The 12,188-nt window shown below is 40.4% G+C and overlaps 1 long non-coding RNA gene across 3 annotated transcripts in view; it reads left to right on the top strand.

The window, feature by feature from the left end:
- Window positions 1-12,188, top strand: part of LOC309867907 — a 92,169-nt gene that overhangs the window by 52,748 nt on the left and 27,233 nt on the right. The gene's annotated exons all lie outside the window — the stretch shown is intronic.

The following is a 12,188-nucleotide window of genomic DNA, read 5'->3' as shown; positions in this document are numbered from 1 at the left end:
ATGTGTCTAGTTGACCAAGACAAAATTTTGATGTCAGGCAGCTGAATCTCTGCGTTGGCCCTTAAAGGTTGCCCCAGAGCAACGTTTTGAACACTATTTCCGGAGTCTGTAGGGTCATTAGTCAGCATCATTTGCATACCCATAATACATTGCAAACAGTATAATTGTTTTTCAAGTTAAAAAAAAATCCTTATTTGACTTTTCTAAGTGTGAGAATGTTATTTTCAGAATTCCTGTGATAAATTTCTCTAGGCACAAACTCTTGTAATAAAGAGCCACCCTCGGTGTATTAGGAGTTATATTTACCTGAAAAATGAGTTAGGTAAGCCATCTTTCAATGCTCTGGTTTCTCTTCAGATCGTATAAATCTTTCGCCTTTTACTAAAGATTTCCGTGGAGAGGAACAATTCTGAGTTTAGACCCAATTTTTTGAGGCCTTGTTAATTAGCAAGGCTATTCATGATGTTTAAAGAAAGTATGATGTGAATTCAGCAGTATTTAAGGAATGACTACATTTTTACAGCAGAGTACTATGTGAGAATAGTTAACCTCTTTGAGTGCTGTGTAGAGTATGGGTGTTGAGATGGTTGGTCAATCAGTAAGTATAAGCTTTTGTTTTTATTTTGTATAGTTTTACTAAAATAAGTTTTTTTTTTTAATTGCATTGACCTTTAAGTTGGTGTATTGAGTTGGTGTGTCATCTACCTTACTCTCTTGACCTAATATGATTTTTTTGTTGTTTTTTAAGATTTTATTTACTTATTTAACAGAGAGATCACAAGTAGGCAGAGAAGGCAGGAAGAGAAAGATGGGGGAAGCCGCCTTCTGGGCTAAGCAGAGAGCCCAGGGCGGAGTTCAATCCCAGGATCTTGGGATCATGACCCGAGTTGAAGGCAGAGGCTTAACCCACTGAGCCACCCAGGCACTCCAGTATGATTTTTTTCTGGCCTTTCTTGGTACTTTATTCTGTGAGAAGTGAATAACTTTTTCTGCACCTAAGGGGTTCAGAATATGCAGTTCTGATGTGCATACCACATCTGTTGTGGATTGGGTCTAGGACTTTTCAGTACCCTATCTTCTCTAACCTATGGAGTCAGACACTAAAGCTCACTTTCTTTTCTTTTTTTAAAATTAATTAATTAATTTATTTGACAGACAGAGATCACAAGTAGGCAGAGAAGCAGGCTCTTCGCTGAGCAGAGCCCGATGCGGGGCTCGATCCCAGAACCCTGGGATCATGACCTGAGCTGAAGGTAGAGGCTTTAACCCACTGAGCCACCCCGGCACCCCTAAAGCTCACTTTTTATGTTAAGGAACTGACTCACACAAGGAGGCTGAGAAGAGATCTTATGATCTGCCATCTTCAAGTTGGAGGCCCAGGAAAGCAGGTGTGCAGTTCCAGTTGAAATGAAAAACTGATAACCAGGGGAGCCAGTGCTGTAAGTCTGGGTCCAAGGCCCAAGAACCAGGAGTGCCAAAGACCAAGAACAATAGAAAATGTGTCTTCCAGGGACGCCTCTTGTTAAGCGGCTGCCTTCAGCTCCGGTCATGGTTCCAGGGTCCTGGGATGGAATCGGGCTTCCTGCTCCGTGAGCCTCCTTCTCCCACTGTGGTCTGCTTCCCTCCTTGTGCTCTCTCTTTCTCTATCTCTCTGTCAAATAAATAAAAATCTTAAAAAAAAAAAATGTGCTTCCCAGTTCAAGCACAGAGAGTAAATTTGCTCTCCTGCCTTTTTGTTTTCTGTTTGGGCCTTCTGTTCATTGGATGATGCTCACTGCAATGATGAGAGTGATCTTTCCTCACTCCGCTAATTCAAATGCTAATCTCTTCCAGACACACCCCGAAATGATGTTTATGACCTATCAACTATCTGAACTTCCCTCAGCTGACATAAAAAATGAACCATCACAGGGGCGCCTGGGTGGCTCTGTCCTTAAGCGTCTGACTTTGGCTCAGGTCATGAACCCAGGGTCCTGGAATTGAGCCCTGCATCAGGCTCCTTGCTGATGGGTAGCCTGCTTCTCCCTCTCCCACTCGCCCTGCTTGTGTTCCCTCTCTAGCTGTGTCTCTCTCTATCAAATAAATAAATAAAATTTTTAAAAAATAAAATAAAATAAAATGAACCATCACAGGGGTGCCTCGGTGGGTCCATCAGTTAAGCCTCTGCCTTCAGCTCAGGTCATGATCCCAGGGTCCTGGGACTGAGCAAGGCATCAGGCTCTCTGTTCAGGAAGGAGCCTGCTTCCCCCTCTCTCTGCCTGCCTTTCTACCCACTTGTGATCTCTGTCTGTCAAATAAATAAATAAAATCTTTTTAAAAAATTCTAATTAGAGGTTTCTATGATCTTTTTGTTGTTGTTGTTTTTAGGGTATATCTTCTATTAAATATCAGTATGAATTGTTGCCAGGAATGGAAGTGCCAGCCCCATCACAAACAATGAAATTGAAACTCCACCTTTGCAATCAGACATGGGTTCAAGCTTTGGATTCAGAAGCCCTGGGAACTCCACGACTCTATGGAGCATGGAATGCTAAAAACAAAAGTTAACCTTCCTTTTGGTTCTCTAACCAGTTAAAGCTGCTCAAGACGTTTCCATAATGAAGCAGAGAAATGTCCAGAAGGTGAAGGTCCTTTAAAGGTTAGGAGCAGGGAAACACTCTTCATAGCATTCAGATTTGCTCCTTTTCTGTTCCATCAGTATCTTCACCGCTGGACAATGCCTGTGAGCCTAGCTATTATCATAGGGGGGACCTTTGCATGTTCATGGATCTCTAACTTCTCATTACATTGAGAAATATAAAAAACATGCAAAAAGTATTAAAGCAAATGTATGCACAGATGAACCCAGCAGACATGACTCTAAGTGAAAGCAGCCAGTTACAGGGGCTACATGTTGTCTGCTTCCATTTATATGAAATATCCAGAATAGGTACTTTAGAGACAGAAAGTAGAATAGTGGTTTCCAGAGGCTGGGGAGCAGGGAGTGTTTATGTGTGTGTGTGCTGCTCATGGGTAGAGTTTCTATTTGAGGGGACAAAAATGTTCTAAAATTAGATTGTGGTGATGATTTTACAACTCTGAATATAGTAAAAACCATTGAATTATACACTTTAAATGGATGAATTGTATGGCAAGTAAATCATATCCCATAAAGCTGTTTTAAAATTGTAATAACTTTTAATTTTTATTATTTATTTATTTATTTTTAAGATTTTATTTATTTATTTGACAGACAGAGATCACAAGTAGGCAGAGAGGCAGGCAGAGAGAGAGAGAGGGAAGCAGGCTCCCTGCTGAGCAGAGAGCCCGATGCGGGACTCGATTCCAGGACCCTGAGATCATGACCTGAGCCGAAGGCAGCGGCTTAACCCACTGAGCCACCCAGGCGCCCCTATTTTTATTTTTTATTTTAAATTATTTATTAAAGATTTTATTTATTTGACAGAGAGAGGGAGGGAGGATGCAAGCAAGGGGAGGGACAGGCAGAGGGAGAGGAAGAAACAGGCTCCTGACCTAGCAACACCCAGGTATCATGACTTGAGCAGACTTTAACCAATTGAGCCACCCAGGTACTCCTATAATAGACTTTTTAAAAAATTAAGATGTGAAATTTAAAATATATGTCACATCTGATTGACTAGTTACAAGCAAAGGAACCAGCAAAGTGAGAAAAAAGTGCCAATTTAAAGAAGGTGTCAAAGTTGGGAAGGAAAATGTTTATATATATATATTCAGCTAGAAGAAAACAAAAAGAGCTGTAATTTACTTTTTCAAGGTTGCTCAGTTGCCACAATAGTTAGGGAACCCTTGCAAGCAGTTCAGATCTGCCGAAGAAAGAAAAGCACATTTTTTTTTCCTTGGGTGGGGTGGGTGGGGTGGGGGGTGATGTCTTTTTAAAAATTTAAATTCAACTAATTAACATATCGTGTCTTATTAATTTCAGAGGTAGAGTTCTGTGCTTCATCAGCTGTCTGGAACACCCAGTGTTCATTCCATCCAGTGCCCTTCTCAACGCTCATCATCCAGATATCCCTTCCCCCCACTCTCCCCTCCAGCAAGCCTCAGTTTGTTTCCTATGATTAAGAGCCTCTTATGGTTTGTCTCCCTCTCTGATTTCATCTTGTTTTATTTCTCTCAGGTTTGTTTCTTCTGCTAACCAGAATCAACAAGCACATCAAAGAACAATACATAGGGAACAGCACATTTTTAAAGCCTAATAAGGGTGGGGTACCTGGCTGGTTCAGTTCAAAAAGCACCTGTCTCTTGATCCTGGGATCATGAGTTCAAACCCCGCACTGGGTAGAGATTACTTTTATTTTTAAAGAGTCTATTTATTTGACAGAGGGAGATCACAAGTAGGCAGAGAGGCAGGCTGGGGGGGGGGGGTGGGTAGGGGACGGGGAGCAGGCTCCCCGCTGAGCATAGAGTGCCATGCGGGGCTCGATCTCAGGATCCAGCATGACCTGAGCCGAAGGCAGAGGCTTTAACCCACTGAGCCACCCAGGCGCCCCTAGAGATTACTTAAAAAAAATAATAAATTTAGGGGCGCCTGGGTGGCTCAGTGGGTTAAAGCCTCTGCGTTTGGCTCAGGTCATGATCCCAGGGTCCTGGAACCGAGTCCCGCCTGCCTCTCTGCCTACTTGTGATCTTTGTCTGTCAAATAAATAAATAAAATCTTAATAAGTAAATAAATAGATAAATAAACATTAAAAAAAAAAAAAAAGTAAAAGCATAGGATAAAGAGACCCGGGTTCTGAAACTGGAATACGAGATTTCATCTCCCAAAGCAGCAGCGCAGCAGCAGGTGGGACAGGAAACCTGAGGCCAAGTACGCCGGCTCCAATTTTAAACAGGATACCGAGAGGAATTCTTCTCAAACGGCAGACGAAAATGCAGAATGGTGAAGAGTGCACGGTTAAACCAGGACAAACGAACACCCGTCTGCCTACCACGCAGCTTAGGAAAGAAATACAACTCTCGCGTGCTCTTCTCAACCTGACCTCTCCCTCCCCACTGAAGGGAGGAACCACTGCCCTGAATTTTGTATCAGTCTCTTATTTGTTAATTTTCTCTTGTTCAATTTAATGACAGTCTTTACTCGACAGAAAACAAACTCAGCTATACAAATACTTCAAACATAAAGACCGAGTCCCTTATCTATAGGCGTTTAGGTCCAATCAATCCTCTTCTTCGCCCCCTAATGGAGACGCCGAGGTACAGTGTGAATATTAACCTATTTTCCGAACCCAAAGAGCGGCGACTCGATTATTTGCATACCCACAGTGCACTTCACTGCACACGGTACAAACTTAAAACAATAAAACTTAAAAATTCTTTCACCTATGTGTGTTTTACATTTAGATATATAATTACAGAGTAACCTAAAATTTTTTATTCAGGCAGTGAATCTTGCCGTTAACCAGCCACCATCATTGTACTTGGAGTTTCTTTTACCTGAGGTGTGAGATAGCGAGGTTGTTTTTATACTCTGGTTTCTCTTCAGATCGCATAAATCTTTCGCCTTTTACTAAAGATTTCCGTGGAGAGGAACAATTCTGAGTCTTAACCCAATTTTTTGAGGCCTTGCTTCGGCAAGGCTAATTTGTGAGGTTAAAAAAACAGACTCATGTGGTAGTTAGTTTTGCAGGAGGTGGTGGTGTGTTCTGTTGTATGTTTTCGGTTAGGTTTTGAGAATTCAGTCGTTTGGTTGCAAGTGCTGGTCCTTTTTACTTATGGCTCTCTGATCGGTGGTTTAAAAACTTATTCCTGTGTTTGTCTTAGTTTTGTTTCTTTTCCCTTATGTGTGTGTATTGAGAAGTGAAGTCCTATGGTATTTTTGTTTTTGGTTTATTTTGCTTAGCGTAATATCTTCTATCTAGTTCCATCCACGTGTTTGTAAATGACAGGATTTCATTCGGGTTTAACGTTTTACAAGTCAGTTACTTCCTCTCGTCAAGTAGAAGCAGGGGGTTTGAAGTTTTGTTTTTGTTGTTTTTTTGGGTTTTGTTTTTTTAAAGCTGGTTAACTAAGAAGGAAAGGGTAATAGGTTGGGTTTTTTTTAAAATCTAGTCCAAGATCTTTCATCGTTAAACCAGTATAGAAGATTAAAAGTGCTTGTATCATCTTTTTTGGTGCTAAATCTTCTAAATCCAGTGTGTATTTGTACGTTGTGTATTTCATTTGGGGTCAGCTGCTCTACAAGCGCTCAACCAGCACGTGAAACTAATGACAGCATTGGGCAGCACAGGTCTTGTATTAATTACATTGCCCCAACAGCCCAGTTTAATAGATCCTTTCTCTCTTCTTGGAGGTTTGGTTTCTTTTCCTAGATTTTGGTTATTAGAATGATTTTACTCACAATGAGTGTATGCAAGACTTTCTTTTCCTAAAGTGTAGAATGGAAACCGCTGGGTCAGGGCAGGTAAATGTAATAATTTGTCTCAGGAGTTAATGTACCCATTTCCACTTCCATCAGCAGCATTTGTGTATTCCTATAGCTTCTTGTCTTCACTAGCCGTTGGTTTGCTGACTTTTATTTTTGCCCATCTGGTAGACATGAAATAGTACCTGACAGTTTTAATGTGCATTTCTCTAATTACTACTGAGGTTGAATATCTTTTTGAAGATTTTTTTGGCCATTATGGTTTAACTTCATTGAAGTGCCTGTTTGTGTCTTTTGCACATTTCCACCCCCTTATATTGTGAATCTTTGTCTTAGTTAACACAACCTCTAGATTCTAGAGACTTTTAAATTTTTTAAAAGATTTATCTATTTTAGGAGTGCCTGGGTGGCTCAGTGGGTTAAAGCCTCTGCCTTCAGCTCAGGTCATGATCCCAGGATTCTGGGATCGAGCCCCACATCGGGCTCTCTGCTCAGTGAGGAGCCTGCTTCCTCTCTCTCTGCCTGTCTCTCTGCCTACTTGTGATCTGTCTGCCAAATAAATGAATAAAAAAAAATTTTTTTAAAGTTTAAAGATTTATCTGTTTTAGAGAGAGAGTGCACTCGAGGGTGAGGAGTAGAGGGAGAGGAAGAGAGAGAGAGAATCCTCAAGCAGACTCCACACTGAGTGCAGAGCCTGACTCTTGATCCCACAGCCTTGAAATCAGAACCTGAAACCAAGAGTCTGACACTTAACCTACTGAGCCACCCAGACGCCCCTATAGAGGTTGCAAATCGTAATTCGTTGTTGGTTATATGATGCAGTTAACTTCTTTCTGTTTTTAGCTTCCCTCTCCATTCTTCTTATAGTATGTCTTGGTGAACTGGTCTTAATTTTAATGTCAAATCGATTTTTTTTTCTTTCTGACATGTGCTTTTTTGGTGCGTTTTTATAAATCACTACCTCAAGTTATTAAGGAAATTCTATCTTTTAAAGTTATGTCTTTCATATTTAAGTGCTTGGTTCTTCTGGAACTGAATTCTTGTGCATAGTGTGAAGTGTGGATCAATTTTTATCCACTCTCTGCCCCCGACTGATTTATTTATCAGTTTATTTATCCTGGCACTGTTTATTTATCAGTTGGTATCTCCTTTCCCAATGATCTTCAGTGACAACTTTGATTTACACCAGCTTTCCTTATGTACATGGCAATGTTTCTGAGCTTTCTCTGTTTTTTTCTTTTTTTTTTTTTAAGATTTTATTTATTTATTTGACAGAGAGAAATCACAAGTAGATGGAGAGGCAGGCAGAGAGAGAGAGGGAAGCAGGCTCCCTGCTGAGCAGAGAGCCCGATGTGGGGCTCTATCCCAGGACCCAGAGACCATGAACCGAGCCGAAGGAAGCGGCCCAACCCACTGAGCCACCCAGGCGCCCCTCTCTATTTTTTTCTTAAATCAGTCTACTGAAGTATGACTGAATACGAAAAGCTGTACTATTTAACGTTTACACCTTCTTAAGTTTAGAGGTAAGTATACACATCCATGAAACCATCACCACAGTCAATGCCATAAACATTGTGGGCTTTCTATTCTGTTCCTTTCAATACCATACATTTTACTTGCTATGGATTTAAAATAACATAAAACTCAAAATCCTACAGGCTTAGTTCCTCTTGTTTTCTTTTCAGGGGTAACTTGGCTATCCTTTGGTCTTTAAAAAATGTTTAAAACTGCCTTGTCAATTTTCCTGAAAATCCCTGTTGGATCTATATTAAACCCATAAATTAATTAAGGAGAATTGAATCTTGTTAATGGACAGGATTTGTCTCTCCATATGTTTAAGTCTTCTTTGTTATTTTTCAGTAAAATGTTAAATGTTAAAATGTTAAAAATGTCTACTAAAGATCTTATACCCTTTGCTAATTTTGAAAGTTACATTTGAAAGTTGCTACAGTGCTCTTGTAGCTAAATGTAGTTGACTCTCAGGGCACCTGGCTGATTCAGTTGGTAGAGCATGTGACTCTTTATCTCAGGGTTCTGAATTCAAGCTGCATGTTGCGGGGTAGAGCCTATTAAAAAAAAAAAAAAAAGTAGTTGATTCTTGTGTAGAAACTTATATCTGGCAATATTACCTACTCTTTCATTAACTCCAATAAATTGTGTGTAGATTCTTTGAATTATCTATTTACAAAATCATATTATCTGGGACCTTTTCGTTTCTTCCTTTCTATTATTTAGATTTATTTTTTTCTTATTGAGCAGTCAGCCTGTACAATGTTTATTATATAATAAGTAGAAATGAGTTCAGTGGACCCTTTTTTCTGAAGCCCTATTATAAAAGCATGCTTTCAAATGCTTCTCCATTGAGTTTGATATGTCCTTTAGGTATTATATACCTTTTATGGAGTGAAGGATGTTTACTTATATATTACTTATATTTACTAAGAACTTCTACTGAATCTATTAAGATATGATCATATGGTTTTTCTTTTATTAAAAAAAAATTTTTTAAAAAAGATTTTATTTTTTTATTTGAGAGCGAGTATGAGCAGGGGGAGGAGCAGAGGGAAAGCAGCCTCCCCCGCTAAGCAGGGAGTCTGACTTGGGGCTTGATCTGGGACTCTGGGATCTGACCAGAACCCAAGGCAGATGCTTAACTGCTTAACACATTGAGCCACCCAGGTGCCACTTTTTTTTTTTTTTAAGATTTTATTTATTGATTTTTTCTTTTCCTTTAGATTGTTAATGTGATGGATGGCATTGCGTGAACAAATGTTGAGCCAGTCTTGCATTTCTAGAATAAATATGTTTTAGACAAGACAACATAAACTGGGTTATTCAACAACAAAAATTTACTTCTCAAGGTTCTAGAGGCTGAAAGCCTGAGATCAAGGTGCCAAATGATAGCTGCTGGCCTTGCCACTCCCCCAGGTTGCAGACAGCTGGCTTTTTTTTTTTTTTCTTTATTTTTTTTTAATGGATTTTTATTTATTTATTTGAGAGAGAGTGAGTGAGAGCGGGAGAGCAGAAGCAGGGGGAGAGGCAGAGGGCGAAGCAGGCTCCCTGCCCAGCCAGGACTCTGGGATCATGACCTGAGCTGAAGGCAGATGCTTAATGATGAAGCCACCCAGGAGTCCCTCACAAAGGAATTTTAGGGGGCACACAAATACTCAAGCCACTGAAAAACCCAACTTGGTTACATTGTATTTTTTAAACATTCTTGGACTCAGTTTGTTGACACTGTTATTAGACTATTTTTTTTAGACTTTTATATTTAATTTCTCTAGTGGGATTTGCCAGTGAAAATATTACTTTATTGTTCTCTCCTTGTCTTGTTTTATTATCAAGGCTATAGAAACTTCTAATGAGCTGGAAAGTATTTTTTTTCTCCACCATCCCTCTTTTTTTTTTTTTTTTTTAAACCTCCTAATGATTTTGTATCAGGCTGGAATGATCTAGATGTTACTTGAATGTTTGCCAGCAAAGCCATCAGGTCCTGATATTTTGCTAGCGATTCTTGTCTTTTATAACTTGTCTTTTTATGACTTTCAGGTTTTCTATTTCATGAGTCACTTTTAAGTTATATATATATATATATATATATATATATATATATGTATATATATGTATATATGTTATATACTTATATCTAAGTTATATCTAGGTTTTATATGTTATATATGTATAATATATATAAACATTTTCTGCAGTTTTAAAATTTATTGGCGCACAGTTCATATTCTCTATCATTTGACTCTGCTCTGTTGTAATGTCCTTTTTTTCATTCCCTGTATAATTTATTTATACCATCTTTTTTTTACCTTATAAATCTTGTCAGAAGTTGTCAATTTTATTAGTTTTTTTCCCAAAGAACCAAAGTTGGAGTTTAATGATCCTCTCTAGTGTATCTTTTATCACCCCACTATTTTCTGGTTTTATCTTAAGTATACTCTTCTATACATTTTTGGTAGTTTGTCTATCGTTTTAAGAGAAATTCTTGTGGCAATTAAGAAAGGTGACTTGAAAATTCATTTTGGGGGAACCTGGGTGGCTCAGTTGGTTAAGCCTTTTTTTTTTTTTTTTTTAAGATTTTATGTATTTGACAGAGGAAACACAAGCAGGGGGAGTAGGAGAAGGAGAAGCAGTCTCCCCACTGAGCAGGAAGCCCGATGCGGGGCTCCATCCCACGACCCTGGGATCATGACCTGAACCAAAGGCTCAACAACAGAGCCACCCAGGCACCCCTGCATCTGACTCTTGATTTTGGCCAAGGTCATGATCTTGGTACCTTGAGATTGAGCCCTGTGTCAGGCTCTGTGCTCAGTGTGGAGTCTGCTTCAGATTCTCTCTCCCTCTCCCTCTACCCTTTCCCCTTCTCTCTTTCTCTCTCTCTCTCAAATAAATAAATATTAATTAAAAAACAATTAAAATTCATTTGGAAAAGAAAATGGTCTATTACAGTGATGCTTTGTTACTATACCTCGTTTCTCATGTCCCACTTGATTTTATTCTTATTTTGCTTTTCCTCCCAGACTAGAAGCTTCTAACAGTCTCCACCTCATCTTTTCTTGTATGCCCTGGCCTGAGCCATGGAATAGTACTTCCCAGGAAATGTGGAAGGTAGCAGCAGGAGGACGACTGTCTTCCATTAAGTGGTCTCAAGAGGAGCCAGTCTTCTCTGTGAGGAGACAGAGGTTTCTCCCTGCCTGCCTCAAAGGGTTTGGTGAGAAGCAGATGAAAGGATGATAGAAAAGGAAAATGTTTAAAAGTGATGTGTAAAATAAAGCGTTGCTCTAATCTTCCCAAACTAGCCAGTAACACAGAGGCTCCCTGCAGAGCTCCTCCCTGTGTCTTCAGGACAGATAGGACCTTCTCTAGAAAGGCAGAGGCAGATAAGACACAAACACACGCGCACACACACACCCCAGCATCTGCTCCATATTGGAGGCTTGAGGTAACTTGTGCCTTCCACACTGAAGAAACCCCACTGCCCAGCCAGTCCCTGCAGTCAAAACTGTGGGTACTGCTCTAGCCACACCATGTCACAGTGCAAATGGCGCCTCAAGGAGGCCAAGGACGGGGCCCTCCGGTTAGTGATGACACCTCACTTTGGGTCTTCAGAGGGTGAAGAGATCACTCCCTTGTGCTTAGCCTAGCACACAGCTGAGAAAGCAAGCCCAGGCACTCACTTCTCTTTCCTCAGTGTCTGAATCAGCCCCGCTGGGGCAAAGTCCCCTCACAGCCCAGAACCTCTGTCCCAGCCGTTCTTGGGATCCCCCACCGGCAAGCGTTGGCTGCCTCTCTTTCCAAAGGACTCCCTATGAGATGTCTGTAGCATCCAGCCTTTCTAAGAAAGTCCTGGAGGGTCTCCAGGACACATAGGAATTCAAATTACACTCCCTTTCCAGGACATTGGGACTGTTGTCTAGGGGAGCCCCTTTCCTATCAATGGAGCCTCTTCATTTTCTCAAGGGCACTTTACCTTCTGTGGGGATGCAGGGGACTTTCTGATCCTTTCTCTCTCTCTCTCTCTCTCTCTTAACAGATGTATTCAGCCATTAGGGGATATTCATTTGGGGCATTTTTTTCAAAGTTCTTATTTAAATTCCAGTTAGTTGGGGCACCTGGGTGGCTCAGTTGGTTAAGCATCCAACCCTTGGTTTTGGCTCAGGTCATGATGTCAGGGTCCTGGGATGGAGCCCCACATCGGGCTCTACGATCAGCGGGGAGCCTGCTTCCCCCCCCCCCTCTCTGCCTGCTTGTGATCTTTGTCTGTCAAATAAAAAAAATAATAATAATAGTAATAAAA

This window comes from Mustela nivalis (genome assembly GCF_964662115.1).
Source record: "Mustela nivalis genome assembly, chromosome: 6".
NCBI lineage: Eukaryota > Metazoa > Chordata > Mammalia > Carnivora > Mustelidae > Mustela > Mustela nivalis.
Note: the sequence above shows the minus strand (reverse complement) of the source record. Positions and strands in the feature narration are given on the sequence as shown.